Source organism: Dendrobates tinctorius, unplaced genomic scaffold (genome assembly GCF_039654945.1).
Source record: "Dendrobates tinctorius isolate UK_male_01 unplaced genomic scaffold, ASM3965494v1 ptg000065l, whole genome shotgun sequence".
Taxonomy (NCBI): Eukaryota; Metazoa; Chordata; class Amphibia; order Anura; family Dendrobatidae; genus Dendrobates; species Dendrobates tinctorius.
Genome location: NW_027361733.1, coordinates 237,264 through 253,692, shown reverse-complemented (window position 1 = coordinate 253,692; position 16,429 = coordinate 237,264). Strand labels below are relative to the sequence as shown.

At 42.7% G+C, this 16,429-nt stretch overlaps 1 long non-coding RNA gene and 1 other non-coding gene across 2 annotated transcripts in view; one reads left to right on the top strand and one right to left on the bottom strand.

Moving 5' to 3' along the window:
• Positions 1–16,429, top strand: part of LOC141094920 (uncharacterized) — a 109,500-nt gene that overhangs the window by 73,153 nt on the left and 19,918 nt on the right. The window lies entirely within an intron of this gene.
• On the bottom strand, positions 4,028–4,215 carry LOC141094997 (U2 spliceosomal RNA). The gene has a single exon (XR_012233245.1). It is a non-coding gene; the product is annotated as a U2 spliceosomal RNA (small nuclear RNA).

Here is a 16,429-nt window from a genome sequence, read left to right as displayed (position 1 = left end):
TGGATTTCTTGCAAAAAATTAAAAACCTTCATTCTTCTACTTGCCGAACCTATACTTCTAACATTAAGAGATGCAACAGTTAAACTCATGATAGAAAGGAAAAGGATAAATACAAATCTCCAATCCATCATAGCCATTATGAAGACCATTACTTGTAACAACTAACTTTCATAAAACTGTCCACCTGATCGCTCTCCAAATATTCTAATGCAGGCGAGCCCTGGGACCCATCATCCCTAGCACTCCCTAAAAGCTCCTGCTCACTATCACCAGACAGTACACTGAACCGGTTCCCAGTCTCCAAACATAAGCGCTTAGAGTCTGAGCCCCCTGGTGCAGCCACCATATATGAGCTTGTCACCTGCCTCTGAGCTGGTGTTAAGTCATCATCTGAAAACACACTTATAGGGCTCACCACCTCAGAATCCAACTCACCAGCCACATTCTCTATTTCACTTATCATATCGTCTAGAGCGCTTACATTCAGAAAAACAGCTCCAGCCTCCTCCATCCCACCCGATGGCTCCTGTAGGGGGCCCTGCACCTTCTCCTTTGCTGGAGCAGTATCCATATTGTCTTCCCCCCAGTCAGTGACCCGCTGGAGGACTCCCGCCTTTCCAACATCAGCCAGTGATTCCCCAGCAGGTACAATACTTCCAGTCACCACCTTCTTCCTCTCTTCGCCCGTTTTCACCACCTGTGAAAAAATCTGACGTCCATCTTTGATGCGGCAGTTTCTCGCCATATGTCCAGCAAAACCACATAAGTCACATACCCTGTTGACAGGGTGTTCAGGCCTGCCACAGATTCTGCAGACCTTACCCTTACCACATTCCTCCTTCACATGTCCGTATTGCCAGCATTTGCAGCAATACTGCAGCTGTCCTTCAAAATAGCAAAACCCTCTCTCCCCACCAATTGAAAAGGTGGCTGGGGAGCACTTGAAACCGTGCAAACTTCCCTCTTCTTGTTTAAAGATGACAAAATATCTCCGTTTACCATTCCTCATCCCCCAAGAATTCTTAAGATTTTCGCCACCATGAATCTGCTCACAAAAACGATTCAAGTACGTTGTTATGACTTCATCTTTAACCCTTGGATTGTACATATGAACCACCAGCATCCTTCTTACATCCTTAAACAAAGCTGACACTCTAATCTTCTCCAGGAAAGGGTTAGTACTCCTTATCCACCGATCCACTGCATTCATACATGCATTATAGCCATAAAGGGTTAAGTCATAAGTACCTTGGTTTGGAAAGTCGTGAAGTACATCCACATCTTCCACGGTGAGTTCCAACACCCCTTAATGTCCAATGACGGACACAGTCCGTCATTAGACATATCCCCTGCTTTGATGAGGGCTCCGGCGCTGAGCCCGCATCAAAGCCGGGACATGTCAGCTGTTATGAACAGCTGACATGTGCCCGCAATAGGCGCGAGCAGAATCGCTGTCCGCCCGCGCCTAGTAACTAGTTAAATGCCGCTGTCAAAGCTGACAGCGGGCATTTAAATAGCTTTTCCGGCCGCCGGGGCGGAAATGACCTCATCGCTGACCCCCGTCACGTGATCGGGGGTCGGCGTCATGTTGCCTGGACAACCAGAGGTCTCTATGAGACCTCTTTGGTTGTTCCAGGCATATGGCTTTCAGCGCCACCCGGTGGTCGGCACTGAAAGCACAGCAGTAAATCTGCTACATATGGGCGATCTGCTCATCAACCATATGTAGCAGAGCCGATCGGGTTGCGCAAGCTTCTAGCCTCCTATGGAGGCTATTGAAGCATGCCAAAAGAAAAAAAAAATGTTTAAAAATAAAAAAATTAAAAAAATCTAAGTTCAAATCACCCCCCTTTCGCCCCAATCAAAATAAAACAGTAAAAAAAAAATCCCACATACACATATTAGGTATCGCCACGTTCAGAATCGCCCGATCTATCAATAAAAAAAAGCATTAACCCGATCGCTAAACGGCTTAGCGAGAGAAAAATTCAAAATGCCAGAATTACGTTTTTTTGGTCACCAAGACATTGCATTAAAATGCAATAACGGGCGATCAAAAGAACGTATCTGCACAAACGTGATATCATTAAAAACGTCAGTCCGGCACAGAAAAAATAAGCCCTCACCCGACCCCAGATCATGCAAAATGGAGACGCTACGGGTCTCGGAAAATTGCGCAATTTTTTTTTTTTTTTTTTTTGCAAACTTTGGAATTTTTTTTCACCACTTAGATAAAAGAGGACATAGACATGTTTGGTGTCTGTGAACTCGTAATGACCTGGAGAATCATAATGGCAGGTCAGATTTAGCATCTAGTGAACCTAACAAAAAAGCCAAGCAAAAAACAAGTGTGCGATTGCACTTTTTTGCAATTTCACCGCACTTGGAATTTTTTTCCCATTTTCGAGTACGCCATATGGTAAAACCAATGATGTCATTTAAAAGTACAACTTGTCCCGCAAAAAATAAGGCCTCACGTGGCCATATAAACAGAAAAATAAAAAAGTTATGGCTCTGGAAAGAAGGGGAGGGAAAAATGAAAATGTAAAATCAAAAATACCCCTGGCAGTTAAGGGGTTAAAAAGAATTTCCTCCATGAAAACTTTCAATGACACTTCCTTCAGAAAATCCAGCTTCACTTGGAACCGTATAGTATCCTTCATGCCACGCCATTATAGCACCGGTCCGCTGCACTCCGAACAGTCACCAACTGTTTTACTCAGGGTCCCCACAAAGAAGGACCCCAGAGACACCCCTCAGCAAAGAACTAGCCAAGTTCCCCCAACCAGATATTAGCCAAAAGGCCGAGAAGCAATAGCCAGAAATTGTTTGCCGCTTGCAATGCCACATGGCCTAAGTAAGACACCAGTTGTAGAGAGAACGAGCCATAGCCTACTCTCCAGAATACATGTGAACCAAGTCTGGGTGCATAACAAAAGCACAGTTAAGCTGCTTTTTTCTTTTCCCTGGACTACATGAAATTTTAATTTGCATAGGCCAACCCATTTGAAGCCACGCCCCCCTCTCGTTCAAACGCGCTTCAATACTAGGGAAGAGGCCAGAGGAACACTGCTCTTACACCCCTCTACCTTCCCTAAAAGAAATGTCTTGCTTCAACTCTCCTGGTGCTGGATATTGTAACCAACGAGCGAGCAGCATACCCCCCACCTGTCTGCTGAGGCTCCCTCAGCAGACTGAAGCTGACTACTACTGCGCAGCTGGTTTAGACTCTGGGCTGCACATTGTGACACGTGGTCCCATTGATCCTGTGATCCATTGTGACTTGTCAAAGTGTTCCAGGAATAGAACACATCCTATCATAGTGTTCTATGAATGGAACACATCCTATCATAGTGTTCCATGGATGGAACACATCCTATTTACTGCAGGCAAGCAGCGCACCTAGTTGCTACAAGCCACTAGAATACTGTCTGTCAGACAGGTGGACGTAGGCCGAACATTCAAAATAACATGCCAGATAAATTGTTTCTTTCCCATTAAATTCATATATGAATTAATTCAAAATGTAACAGTTAATTTCAAAATTGAAAAGTTGGCAGGCCACAAGAGGGGGACAATGTTTCAAAAATGACACATCATTGCATGAGGGATGTGGTAGGAATTGAATAACTTAACTACACATGTGATACTTGAATTTTTTCTGGAAGTACTGAGGGCAAGGGCTGCAGGCCTTGTAGCAGGTGGGTGTGCAGAAATGTAGCTATCCAAAGCCAAACACATTACTGCAGCTTATCACACCTGTAACAACCAAGCAGCAAAGGCCAAGATAGATTGTTATTTAAATGACAGATTGAATACAGTGCAATGCCTTCCATATAGAGGTGAATAACACTTGCTGTAGCAGAGTTGGTCAAGTTAAATCAAGGCAAAGGAATTGGAAATGTGCAACTTGGACCAAGAAAAACAAATTGCAGAGCAACTACATTTGATAAGAGCATTCAAATAGTGCTTTGAAATCACTACTTGAGAGCATTTCAATTCAATCTCTTTGGAATCCGCTTAAGAGAGTGAGTGCACCATTCCCAGAGGTACTGCAAATAATGGGATGATACAGGAGGGGATTGAGCAAGCTCTTTTTCCATCTCCCTGTTCTAAAAATCCATTTAATATATGGTCCCCAGATAGGGGACGTATCAGATATTAAACTGATAAGAACAGATTTTTTTTTAATTTGGCTATCCCCAGCAAAGGAATAAAACCGTTTATTAAAATTTTAACAGATTACAAAAATTAAAACAAATATAATTCAGATAAACCAATGAAACTCAAACAATTTAAAAAAGAGATTACATCAAGTTACTAGGTTCCATTGGTCGACAAGCCATTTTTTGGATATATGTACATTTTGCTTTTTATCAATTAAATAGTAAGTGTACATTTCACATAGGCAGAGTTCTAATATATTGTCCTCTGATAAAATGTCTTGATTAAAAACAGCAATATTTCGTGCTTTCCAGAGAGCTGACTTGGCGCAGTTGACGGTCTTCCAAGCCATTGTTTGTTGGTTCATAGTGGGGCATTCCATAAGTCCATATAGCACCATTTTATAGTTATAGTCCTTGAGGTCTGCCAACCTTTCCAGCAGGGGGAGCAGTCTTCTCCAGAGATCTTTTGCAAATTTACATGTCCATAATAGATGTTCCACAGTTTGCTCGTACTGGCATCCGGCTCTTGGGCAGATGGCAGACCTCACAAATCCTCTCCTGTATTGGAATGCCCGGCAAGGAAGGCAGCTGTGCACGCAGCTCCAAGCCAGATGTCTCTGTGTATTAAAAAGATTAAAACCATTAATCATTTTCCAGATAGACGTACATTCTTCATCATCATACCTTTCAATATTGCATATTTCCTCACTTTTTCGTATCTCTTTAATTAGTTTTTTACTCTTTCTTAATTCTTCTATTTTCTTATTCCCTAAATTAAAATCACACTATTTTCCTTAAAATCATATAATGCGCTGGCAAGTTAAAAGCATAGGGAGCAGATAAATTAACTTTATACCATCCAAACAAAAATCGTACTTGTACAATCTTTGCAAAACGCTTAAAGAGAAAATAAAAAACCTTCCGGTATGCCCATTTTTTCTAAAACTTTAAAAAGATAAAAATGTGAGACACGATCAAATGCTTTTTCAAAGTCGATAGATAAAATCGCCATTTTCCCCTTTCGATCTTTCACATCCTCAATACAGTCTTTCACTAAATTCAGATTATCCCATATACTACGCCCCGGCATCCCATACACTTGATTAGAATGAATAATATTGCTAATGACTCCTTTTAGACGATTTGCACAGATTTTAGCCATTATTTTATAATCACAATTTAGGAGTGTTATCTGTCTGCAGTTTTCTAGTTTTGATTTATCGCCTTTTTTATACAAGAGGGAGACTTCACCTTTCTTCCAGGAATTTAATAAAACCTTATTAGTAATAACCTCAGTAATCAAATAAAACAAGTCATCATTTAAAATATCATAAAAACACAAAATTCTTTTGGGTTGCCAATAGAACCGGGGACTTTGCCATTTTTAAAACTTTTTATGGTTTTTAAAATCTCTTGTTCAGTTAATGGGTGGGATAAAAACTCTTGCGATGCGGGATCTAAAACAGCTGTTATTTCCTGCAGAGAGTCTTCCATTAGTTTTTCATCTATAATTTTTCCATTAAAAAGAGTAATAAAAAAATCCTCAACTTTTCCCAGCATCTGTTTTATATTACTCTCTCCATCTATATGGTCAATTATAAATTTTTCATTTTTATTTTTCCTAAAAAAAATATCTGGAACATTTTTCATTTTCTTCTATGTGCTGTATTCTAGAACGGAAAATTATCTCTTTCCCTTTTTGTTCTAGCCATTTTGAAATCTCTTCTTTTAGGGTTGAAATATCATGTTGTACGTCTATCCCATTATCTCTAAGTTTAAATAACATTTGTAGGCGGGTATTTAAAATTCTATATTCTTCATATTTTTCTTTGGCTTTAAAAAGACCCTTTTTAATAAAAAAATTCCTTATTTTTACTTTCATTCTGTCCCACCATACACTTATAGAAATATTTGGATTTCTTTCTTTTTTACATTTCCTATAAAACTCAATAAAATCTGCTTGTAAGTTAAAAGGGACACTTTCATTTTCCAGCTTTTCTTACCACATTTTTTGTTTTCATTTACTTTTACGCTAAAAGATAAAAGTTTATGGTCTGAAAATAAATTAGTTAAAACTTCACATTTTGAAGGTATTGTTTTACCTGAACCAAAAATAAAATCAATTCTAGAGCTGCAATTAGAATTGCTCCAGGTGAAGCCGGCTTCCTCCGGGCTACCTCTATTACACCATATATATATATATATATATATATATATATATATATAAAATCTCTTAGTTTAGCATCTTTCACTCTATCATGCAGCATACCTGAGGTTTTATCGTAGTTCCTGCTGACAGAGCTGGAACGCCGGTTTTCACCTTTAAAGATACAATTAAAATCGCCTGCTAAGATAAAAGGTTCAGTGTTATTAATAAATAATGGTAAAAGATCAAGCATTTCGGCTCTTTCATTTTTTCCTGGAGACCCATAAACGTTTAAAAACTGCCATTTAATACCATTAATAAAAGCTTTAATAAAATACGACCTGGTAAAATTTCTTGAATAAAATCTATTAAAACTTTCCCTTTAAAAAGTATGGCGACACCTGCTGATCCCGTTGCATTAGATCCCGACCACACAGATGGCCCACACATCCACTCATCCTTATATTTTTTGTATGAGATTTCATGTGGGATATTACATTCCTGCAGAAATAAAACAGCTGCAGTAAAACACGTAAGAAAGTTTAAAAGAGCAATTCTCCTTGTTTTAGATTTTATGCCTCTCACATTGAAGGAAATGCCTTTGAGTTCAGCCATCATTAGAAATGTAGGAAGTTTTTTAAATTTTCTAGAGCAACCTGTCCGACAAACCTGATTGGACCACTGGGCTTTCGCCTCCCTCTTCATCCGATGATACCGTCAGCAGCGTATCCAAGGAGGAAGAAAGATGACCACTTTTAGAAAGACCCAACGCTAGAGTCACATAGCTCGGGGGGTTCTGGCAGAACCTGCTGGGTCTCCATTGGCTGGCCATGTAAATCCTCATCTGGTGGGTCTCTGAGGGGCTCCGCCGCCCCTGTTTGACCTTTGGAAGGTCGTCTTGTAGGGGGAGGTTGCGCACAAGGCAGAGCCTCTGAGTCTTCAGAGGCAGCAAGATCCCGGCCCCCAAATGCCATTACAGCAGATAACGAGATCTCTGGGGGCCCAGTGTCCACATCCCCTTCCGGATGTGTCTACACAAATATTCCCTTTTTAGTTTCTCCATTTTACTCCCCCAATAAAAAGTAAAAATTAACTTCTCAATCCTCCTAAACCCCTTATAAAGAGCCGGAAAAACCACTGATACAAAAAGTAACATAGGAAGAATAACTGATTTTTCAATGAGGACTTTACCTGACAATGTCAGGTCCCTCAGCCTCCAAAAATTTAATTTCTGTTCCATCCGCTTTCCACATTCATCCCAACTCTCATTCCCTTTCAAATCATTATTAAACCATATACCCAAAACCTTAATCGCACCTTCCTCACATATCACTCCATCCATCGTAACACTTGCATCCCCAAAACACTTAAAACTGCACTTTTTCCCCAATTCACCCTGAATCCAGATGCCCCACAAAAGAAATCTAATAGCAACCTTGCTCGATTCATTACAGCCATACTATCACCCACCACCACCACATCATCCATATACCCTAATACTTTTACATTCTTACCACTACTCCCTGGAATCAAGAGACCATTCATCACCTTCTCTTTCCGAATCATACACAGAAGGGGTTCTATCACTTACAAACAGGACAGGAGACAAGGGACACACTTGCCTGACGCCTGACTTTATAAGCACCTTCTTGCTCAGACATCCATTCACTAACACCTCACTCACCACCCCATCATGCAAACATTTCACCGCATTCACAAACTTCCCAGGATAGCCCATCTTTTCTAACACTTCAAACATAAAAGCATGCGACACTCGATCAAAAGCTTTCTCAAAATCCACACAAAACACCATACATTTTCTTTTCCTGAACATACAATCCCCTATTACATCTCACAACAAAAGATTATCCATCATTAGAGTTGAGTGAAACGGGTCAAAAAATTTCAAAAGTCGCCGACTTTTGGTAAAGTCGGGTTTAATGAAACGAAACCCGACCCTAGGGTGAGGTCAGCCACGAGCTCGGCGACTTTAGCGCCAAAGTGGCGTTTCAAAAGTTTGTTTTCCGCCCTTTTTCAGCCAGTCAGGATCCACGGACACTGTGGGCAACGTGATGACATAGGCAGGGGTCACCGCCATCTTTGAGAAGGGCATGCAAGTGATTGGCTTGCTTTGGGGGCGTCACAGGGGGTATAAAAGGACGTGCACGCCGACCGCCATGTTACTCATGCTGATCTCAGAATAGGGAGAGCTGCTGCTGATTCTGTAGGGAGAGCGTTAGGCAGGGAAGAAGACACCAAAAACTGCTTCTGCTGCTAGCGATTTTGCCTGTACAACACAACAGTCACTGTGTGTGCAGTGCAAGTGCAGGCTATGTTGTGCTGTATCAGCTGTGTTGGTTGTTAGGCTGCCTTATAAGGCTTCCTGATAGCTGCATTGCTGTTTTCCCACTGCTCTGCAAACTGTTTTTTAAAAGCAATCCAAATTTTTTTCTTGTCCTGGTGAGGTACTGAGCGTGCATTTGTTCACACCACACAGCGGTGTACGCTCCTCACACAGTACCGTGTAACGGCTGTTATCACGGCCACAGTGAAGCTATCTGTATCACTCTGTAAGAATAAGTCAAGGACATGTTCCGTTCTTACAGACCTTGTCACGATCTGGTTCAGGTTGGAGCCAGTGTTATTGCAACCACTAGAGGGAGCAAGGCAGGAAGCGTAGTCAGGTGAAGCCGAAAGTCAGTACACTGGATAAGCAATACTTTAGCAATGGAGCAGGCAGATAACGAAGTCAGAGGAAACGCCAGAAGTTGGTACACGGGATCAGCGATACTTAGCAGATGGAGCAGGCGGATAACGAAGTCAGAGGAAAAGCCAGAAGTCGGTACACGGGATCAGCGATACTTAGCAGATGGAGCAGCTGCAGCAGCAGCAGGAGAATGAGCTTGACTACAGGCTGGAAGCACAATAATCATGCAATGAGGAAGTGTACCGGCTGAGGTTATATAGGGTGGGCAATTAGCAATCAATGGGCCAATTAGGAGAGCACAGGGTGGAGCTGATCAAGAACAAGAATCACTGGTATCTGGTTTCACATGGGATCTTCCAAGCAGCCGCATAGCTCAGATGGCTGAGCTGCTGGCCAGCAGACAAGAGGTTCCAGGTTCGATTCCTGACAGTACTCCCCTCCTTCCAGGATGGCCTCTGGACATCTCAGGGGCTGGTTTATCTGGATACCTCTGATGGAAGATTCTTGTTAGCCTAGAAGCATGAACATTTTCCTCCGGTTCCCATGAGTTTTCTTCTGGTCCGTAACCCTTCCATTGCACAAGATACTGCAGGTTACCTCGGATTCTCCTAGAGTCCAGAATCTTCTCCACAATAAATTCTTCCTCGCCATGGACCCTTTCAGGTGGAGGAGGAGGCTGAGTTCTTCCTGGAAATGGATTTTCACAGAATGGTTTGAGCAGAGATACATGAAACACTGGGTGAATCTTAAGACTGCTGGGAAGTTCCAACCGGAAAGCAACTTTGTTAATTTGTGCAGCAATTTGGAAGGGTCCTATGAATTTTTGTCCCAATTTAGAAGATGGCACGTGTGTTTTTAGGTTTTTAGTGGACAACCAAACCTTGTCACCCACGTGCAGATTAGGAGGTTCTCTACGGTGTTTATTTGCTGCTTTTTTATAGTCTTCTTGGGCCTTTTGCAATATCTCAATTAATTTCTCCTGGGATTCCTTTAATCTGTTGAGTCGGTCAGCAACAGCAGGGGTAGAAGTTTCAAAAGGAAGATTAAGAATACATACTGGATGCAAGCCATAGTTAGCATAAAAAGGACTTTGGGCTGTAGAGCTGTGTTTAGCGTTGTTATAGGCAAATTCCGCTGTTGGTAAATAGTCCACCCAATCATCTTGAAGATATGAAATGAAGCAGCGGAGGTATTGCTTGAGAGTCTGGTTCGTCCTCTCCATCTGGCCATTTGATTGCGGATGGAAAGACGTAGAAAGATTCACAGTGACTCCCAGGGCTGTACAGAAGCTTTTCCAGAATTTCGATGTGAACTGCACCCCTCTGTCGGAGACTACATTATCAGGAGTCCCATGCAGCTTAAAAACCTCTTTGATCATTAACTCAGCAGTTTGTTCCGCAGTAGGAATTCTTTTAGTTGGGATGAAATGGGCCATCTTTGTGAGTCGGTCTACCACAACGAGAATCACAGTCATCTTTTTAGATGGAGGTAGATCCACGATGAAATCCATTGAGATTGATCCCCAAGGTTTGGATGGAACTGGAAGAGGTTGTAGAAGTCCTAAAGGAGAGGAACGTGGTGTCTTGTTACGTGCACATGTTACACAGGAGGACACATTTTTTCACATCCCTTCTACAATTAGGCCACCAAAAGGAACGAAGTAGTAGTTCTTGGATTTTCATGACTCCGGGGTGTCCTGCAAGTTTAGAATCATGGACTAATTTGAGGACTTCGAGTCTCACCGATTCTGGGATATAAACCCTGTGGTTCAGCATCCAAAATCCCTTCTTGAAAAAAAGATTGACATCTTCAGGAGGATGGTTAAGAAAAGGGTCGTTGTGGTAGCCATTTTTAATCTGAGCAAAAAAAACTTTAGAGTCCAATATTCCCAAAAAGTTTTTTGGGCCCAGAATAGTACTGTCAGTATTAGAACTCTCCTGAGGTTCAGAACAAATCCTGGACAGGGTGTCAGCTTTGCCATTTCTCGAACCAGGCCGATAGGAAATTACAAAATTAAATCTTGAGAAAAACAAGGCCCACCGTGCCTGTCTTGCAGACAGTCTTCTTGCTGTGCGTAAAAACTCTAGATTTTTGTGGTCAGTGAGGACGGTCACCAGATGATTGGCACCTTCTAGGAGATGTCTCCACTCGGAGAAGGCGACTTTTATGGCTAAAAGTTCTTTATTCCCAATGTCGTAGTTCTTTTCCGCCGGTGACATGGTATGAGAAAGAAATGCGCATGGATGAAGCTGCATCTTATCTCCAACTCGCTGAGACAGAATGGCTCCCACTGCAGAATCCGAGGCATCCACTTCAACAACAAATGGCAGTTCCGGATTTGGATGGACTAGTAGTGGTGCGGAAGTAAAAAGATTTTTTAATTTGTCAAAAGCCTCCTGTGCCTCTGTAGACCAAAAAAAAACTTGGGTTTTCTTGGTTAGCAAGGTGATTGGCAGAATAATTTTTGAAAAGTTTTTAATGAATCTTCTGTAGAAGTTGGCGAAGCCAATGAAGCGCTGAACGTCTTTCAAATTCTTTGGGGGTGGCCAATCCACCACTGCATTGATCTTACTAGGATCCATGCTCAGACCTTCTGGGGAGATGACATATCCTAAAAATTGGATCGTGGGTTGTTCGAATTCACATTTCTCAAGTTTTATGTAGAGATGATTCTCCTGTAGACGTTCCAAGACTAACTGGACTTGCCTGCGATGCTCCTCCAAGGTATCTGAAAATATAAGAATGTTATCGAGATAAACAACAACAAATTGATCCAAAAAATCTCGAAACACATCATTAATGAAGTGCTGAAAGGTGGCTGGGGCGTTGCTAAGGCCAAAAGGCATCACTAGGTACTCAAAATGTCCGTATCTTGTTCTGAAGGCGGTCTTCCACTCATCTCCAGGGCGAATCCGTATGAGGTTGTAGGCCCCTCTCAGGTCCAGTTTAGTAAAAATTTTAGCAGAGCGGAGTCTTTCTAATAACTCTGGAATTAACGGAAGTGGGTAGCGATTTTTTACGGTAATTTTATTAATTTCCCTGTAATCGATACATGGCCGCAAAGTTGAGTCTTTCTTTTCAACAAAGAATAAGGGTGCCCCAGCTGGAGATGTAGAAGGTCGGATGAAGCCTTTCTCTAAGTTTTCATCCAGATACTCTCTCAGTACCTTCAGTTCTGGTTCAGAGAGATTGTAAATTCGCCCAAATGGAATAGTTGTTCCAGGAAGCAGCTCGATGGGGCAGTCATACGGATGATGAGGAGGCAATTGATGAGCTTTTTTCTTGCTGCAGACATCAGAAAATTGTTGGTATTGTGGTGGTAGTTTATCTTCCTTCATATGAGAAATCTCAGATACTTGGATTTGTTTAGGAACAGGTGGATCACTATGGCAATTGTTCTTACAGTATTCTGAAGGGAAGGTAATGGTCCTGGAAGCCCAGTTGATAGAGGGGTTATGAGTTGAGAACCAGGGAACTCCTAGGATAACGGGAAATTTTGGAGAGGAAATCAGATGGAAACTGACAGTTTCGTGATGATCAGGTTCCATACAAATCTCAAGTTCAATCGTCTCATGAGTAACAGGTCCAGAAGATAAGGGTGATCCGTCCACCGTTTCCATTTCGATTGGTATGGATTTAGTTCTGCTTGAAATATTATTATCCAATGTGAATTTTAAGTCCATAAAATTCCCTCCTGCTCCAGAATCTAACAAGGCCGAACATCGTACTGTTTGGTTGCCCATTATGACCTGAATGGGAATGACAAAATGAGATGATGATGCACACATCTTGTTTTTCTCCTGCGTTACTGATGAAATCTTCTGCATACTAGGATATGGCTGTTGGGAGAGGTCTGTATCGCTTGCAGTCATGTCGCTTATGAAGGCTATAGTCCTTTTATTAGGACAATTGATGGCGAAATGACCTGAGCCCCCACAATAGAGACATAAATTTTCAGCCCATCGCCTCTGCTTTTCTTGTGCTGAGAGCGGTTTTCGAATAACATCGATTTGCATCGGTTCAGACACACTTTGCGTCTTTTGTTCATGGTTAGACGAAGAGAAAGAAAAGGCAGGGTTATTTTCCAGTACTCGAAGTCTCTCCTTTCTCCGCTCGGTGAGCCTCTGGTCTATTCGAACACATAGGTGAATAAAGTCTTCCAACTGATCAGGGGTTTCGCCCCTGGCAAGCTCATCCTTTACTGACTCTGATAATCCTCGTCGAAACTGACTTCTCTGGGCCGCTGAGTTCCATGTGGTGTCGGCCACCCAGCGACGGAACTCTGATGTATATTCAGCGACCGAGCATCGTCCTTGGCGTAAATTATGCAATTTGGTTTCTGCTGTGGCACAACGGTTTGGATCATCAAAAACTTGATTCATAGCTGTGATGAAGGAATCTAAGTTATTAAGGATGTCATAGTTCTTTTCCACATATGGTGAGGCCCATGCAAGAGCTTCATCAGTCAGGAGATTAATCAGAAAAAATACTTTCTTCCTATCGCTGGTAAATGGAGCAGGTTGCATTTGGAAGTATATCCGGCATTGGTTGAGGAATCCTCGGTACTGCTGACGATCCCCACTGAATTTTGCAGGCAGCGGCATTCGTGCGTTTGATTCTGGGCTTGAATTGCGCATGTCAAGAAGTTGCCTTTGTAGTTCAATTATTTCCTTTTGTTGGCCTGATACTACTGTTTGTAGCTTAGAATATTTTTCTTGGTAAGTGGTACAAAAACTTTGAAGTTCAGAAACTTGTTTTGTCAGGGTGGCTACAACGGACTCCATTTTGGCGCGTGATTATTCTGTCACGATCTGGTTCAGGTTGGAGCCAGTGTTATTGCAACCACTAGAGGGAGCAAGGCAGGAAGCGTAGTCAGGTGAAGCCGAAAGTCAGTACACTGGATAAGCAATACTTTAGCAATGGAGCAGGCAGATAACGAAGTCAGAGGAAAAGCCAGAAACAGGTACACGGGATCAGCGATACTTAGCAGATGGAGCAGCAGCAGCAGCAGCAGCAGGAGAAGGAGCTTGACTACAGGCTGGAAGCACAATAATCACGCAATGAGGAAGTGTACCGGCTGAGGTTATATAGGGTGGGCAATTAGCAATCAATGGGCCAATTAGGAGAGCACAGGGTGGAGCTGATCAAGAACAAGAATCACTGGTATCTGGTTTCACATGGGATCTTCCAAGCAGCCACATAGCTCAGATGGCTGAGCTGCTGGCCAGCAGACAAGAGGTTCCAGGTTCGATTCCTGACAGACCTACACCTTCTAGTTTTGTCTGCTTTTCAAACAGTTAAGTATATTTGCTGTTTGATCACATTCAAAACTATAGAGAGACAGCGTGTGTCAGTCCGTATACTTAAAAAACACGGAGCTTGACAATTTTACGGACACCGGTGTACGTGCAAGCTCCTCTCTCAGTACCGTGTAAAGGCTGTTATCACAGCCACAGCGAAGCTATCTATGTGTCACTCTGTAAGAATAAGTCGAGGACGTATTCCGTTCTTACAGACCTACACTCTAGGAAGATTCCTATTCTGCCCAATTCTATATACACCTTGTAGTTTGTCATACACTAGCCAATTTCTGCCTGTGACATAGCAGTGTGATATTCACTGGGCCTCACACAATCCAACAGTGTCCACAAGTGTGTTCAGAAATTCTACATCTCCCCTGTCCTATAGTGACATTTTTCACACCTGCGACATTGAGCCTGTGACATATCGGTGTGATATTAACTGGGCCTCACACAACAGTGTCCACAAGTGTGTTCAGAAATAATACATCTCCCCTGTCCTATAGTGACATTTTTCACACCTGCGAAATTGAGCCTGTGACATAGCGGTGTGATATTAACTGGGCCTCACACAACAGTGTCCACAAGTGTGTTCAGAAATTCTACATCTCCCCTGTCCTATAGTGACATTTTTCACACCTGCGACATTGAGCCTGTGACATAGCGGTGTGATATTAACTGGGCCTCACACAATCCAACAGTGTCCACAAGTGTGTTCAGAAATTCGACGTCTCCCCTGTCCTATATACACCTTGTACCTTGTTTTAAATTACTATATAGTTAGTGGGATTTTGTGTACATTTTTACCAAAAATGAGGAAGGCTGGTGGAAGAGGCCGTGGAATTGGGCGGGGGTTGCCAGCTGGTAATGATGGTGTTGGTGGTGGATCTGATGGTAGTGGAAAAAGCAAAATAGGACCAAATGCAGGAGGTGTTGAGCCTGCATCATCATCTGGCTCCACAAGGCCTCGAAGGCTTAGTTTTCTAGGAGTTGGCAAACCGCTTTTAAAGCAAAAACATCAGGAAGAAGTTTTGGCTTACATTGCTGACTCAGCCTCCAGCTCTATCGCCTCCTCTTCTGAAGTTGTAAAAAATAAAAGCACAGAGTTGTCAATGGAGGGTCATGTTCATGAACCACACCTTTCCTTGTGTCCTTCACCCCTACCAGGATTGAAGGATGACGCAGGCCATACAACTGATTACTCCATGGAGCTGTTTTCACATACCATGCCTGGGTTTTCAAGTGAAATGGTGAATTACCCAGGCCAAGATGAATCTGACATGGAGTGCACTGATGTACAGCCACTGATAGATGATTCTGCTGGTACATTCAGTCAGAGCACTACATTGTCCTCGCAGTGTAATGAGCCAGATTCTGACCCTGATGAGACTCAGGTGCCCCTTCCCGCATACTATACCACCATAAACGGTGACACAGAGGAAGGTGCACATGACATTGAAGAGGAGGTGATGGATGACCCAGTTGTTGTCCCAGATTGGAATCCATTGGGGGAAGAGGGTGCTGCTTCCAATAGCTCAGATGAGGAGGAGGTGCATCCACAGCAGACATAGACATCGCAACAGCTGTTATCTGGCAGGCCCGGAGCACTCCAAAGACAGGTTCCAAAAATCAAGAGTTGCTGGACACCTTGTCCAGACGGTCAAAATAGCACAGCGTGCCAGGCCGCAAAATGTCTTCAAAAGTAGGAAGAGTGCAGTGTGGCATTTTTTTGAACAAAATCCTCATGATCAGGCCAAGGTTATCTGTAAGAAGTGCGCAAAGACCTTTAGCCGAGGGAAAAATCGGAAAAATTTGAATACCAGTTGCATGCTTAGACATTTAACCAGTATGCACTTGCAACCGTGGACACAACACCAAACCTCAAGTACCACATGTGCAACTGATCACAAAGAAGGTAGTCAGCAACGCTACATTGTTTCCCCCACTGTAAGCCCACCGGTTAGCACAGCAGCAAATGTTGAGGTGTTGCAAGGCCAAAGCAGTCAGGGAATCCCACTGTTATATCAACGAAAGACTGAATCTAGGCCATCAGAAAGAACACCTGCTCCATCTCCATCATCAACCCTCTCTCAGTCCGCCCTGTCCACCG